At 41.2% G+C, this 2409-nt stretch overlaps 1 non-coding gene across 1 annotated transcript; it reads left to right on the top strand.

Annotated features, from left to right (window-relative positions):
- The first annotated feature begins 1839 nt into the window (after positions 1 to 1839).
- LOC119509681 lies at positions 1840 to 1946 on the top strand. The gene has a single exon (XR_005211747.1). It is a non-coding gene; the product is annotated as a U6 spliceosomal RNA (small nuclear RNA).
- Positions 1947 to 2409: the final 463 nt, after the last annotated feature.

The following is a 2409-nucleotide window of genomic DNA, read 5'->3' as shown; positions in this document are numbered from 1 at the left end:
GACAGTTTGGAATTTAGCTAGTCCAAGGAGGAGTGATTGTTGGGTTGAGGCAGAAAAGATATGTTTAAAGACTGAAAGAGAACCAGGACTTTTAGGGACCCAAATGACAGCCAGTGCTACAGCAGCATCTGGGGTGGAGGTGAGAGATGAAGGAGGATTGTTGTTCAAGGCCATAAGCTTGAACATTAAGGGTTTAAAATTTTATTCAAACAACAGTGGAAGGTCAGTGTAGGGATTTTAAACATTGTAGTGATGCAATTAGATTTCCTTTTAAACAATAGTAACTGTGGTTGCAGTGTGAAGAGTGGATTGACAAGTGGAGTGACAGCAAATCTGAGGACATAAGTATGGATGGTCCTGCAGTGGCCCAGGTGACAGCTAGATGGTGCCATCTTGGATTGGGTGATGGCCATAGAGATGGAAAAGAAGTAGACAGATTTAGAATGTAATTTAAGATAGAATTTATATGACTTAGAAGCAAGGCTGACTCCTCAGTTTCAGGCATGTGCAACTGGATGGATGGCGATGCCTTAGGAAAAGGTGCAGGTGTGGTGGGTAAGATTAAGGGTTATGGACTGGCTAAACTCAAGGTACTTGTGAAACAATCATGTGTGCCGCATACTAGAAGTCTGGAGATACATGTTCAGGAGCTGCTGTGTAGATATGATTTTTAAAGCTGTTTAGAGTTTGAAGCAAGAAGAGAGTGGTGCCTTAGATCAAGCTTTTCGACATTTAGCCATCAAGTAGAGGAAGAACTGATTAAGGAGAATAAGAAGCAACCAGAGAGGTAAGAGGACAGCCAGGCGAGTGTAGTCACAGAAGCCTAGAGAAGAGAGTATTTCAACAAGGCAAGAGTGCAGCTGAAAGGGCAAGTAAGATGTGGACTAAAAACATGAACAGTGAATCTAGCACCAAGGAGACAGGGACAAAGACAAAGGAATTCTGGCGATCTCCTGGTTACATTGTATAATTCCATTGCCTTCTTCAGACTTTGGTTTCCTGGGTCTGGGGCTCCTAGGCTGCTGCTTCATGAAATAGGAAAAATATCCTTATCCCCTTTTAGGGTCAAACCTGAAAGCAAGCATCACAAAATAATATTGCTTTGGGCTTTCAGCATCTTAGAGACATCTTAGTGAAATAGATCTTTATATATATATGCATATGTGTGTGTGTGTGTGTGTGTGTGTGTGTGTAGTCTTCATTTTCCAAGGTTTGCTTTCAAATTCTAAAGGAAGTGAGAGAGGAAAGACAGGTAAAGACATAGGAAAAAGGAATGGCTACTAACCTAAAAATGATCCCTTCTCTCTTTCACTGACCCCCTATACTCTGGACAAGTTGAGTATTTCATACAGTCCTTAATCTCTTATCGAAGTGGACTTCTCACAAGCCTGCCATTGTGTCCCTCAAGACACTAATAAATCCTTACAGAAAACACAACTGAAGCTGTCAAGCTGAAGTCCCTGCTAGTTACAATAGGGATGTTTCCTTTCTAAAATAAATCCCTTATCAAGCCTTAAGAGAAACTGCTGTTTATTCCTGTTATCTGTCATGGCATGTGACTCTTGGAATGTCTGCAAACCTTGGAATCCAAGGGGGTGGGGAGATACTCAATAAGATCAGTCTCAGCATCTATCCCTTGGGGCTCCGAGTGTTTATTCATTTCAGTTCTCAGAAATAACCAATGAATCCTACCCTTTGCCCCCTCTAAATTAGTTCTGTACTCATGATGTTTTCCTTAAATTAGAACTTGAACATTATGTGCATACTGACTCAAAATCTACAAATCTCTTTTAGAAAAGAGCTTTACTGCAAGGCAGGTTGATAAAGAAAGGATCAAGAGTGCTCGCTTCAGCAGCACATATACTAAAATTGGAATGATACAGAGAAGATTAGCATGGCCCCTGGGCAAGGATGACACACAAATTTGTGAAGTGTTCCATATTTTTATAGTCTGTATATTTTCTTGGGGTAGAGTAGGAACATGTTGGAAGTAATGTAGTTATTTCAGGTTAGGTATCTTTTTCTTATTCCCTTGTTTTGGTTTGTCTGAAATATTTTTTTATTGTATGGTTTTTTTTTAAATTTTTGATATAGTTAATAGTTAATTTAAAAAAACAATGAAAAAAATATGCAGAGCCCCCCTGAGGAGCTGGTGGAGAATGCAGGGGTGTTGGGCTTCCCCACCTGGATTGTTGCTGATGTGCTCACAAGCATTGAGGACTGGCGGTTTCATGGACTGAGCCCTCTATCACGGGACTTGCCCTTGGGAAGCCTGTTACCGCAAAGGAGAGGCTAGGCCTGCTTATAATTGTGCCTAAGAGTGTCCCCCTGAATGCCTCTTTGTTGCTCAGATATAGCCGTCTCTCTCTCTCTAACTAAGCCAACTTGGCAAGTGAAATCACTGCCCTC

Source organism: Choloepus didactylus, chromosome 14 (assembly GCF_015220235.1).
Source record: "Choloepus didactylus isolate mChoDid1 chromosome 14, mChoDid1.pri, whole genome shotgun sequence".
Lineage (NCBI taxonomy): Eukaryota > Metazoa > Chordata > Mammalia > Pilosa > Megalonychidae > Choloepus > Choloepus didactylus.
This window is presented reverse-complemented; position numbering and strand designations above follow the sequence as displayed.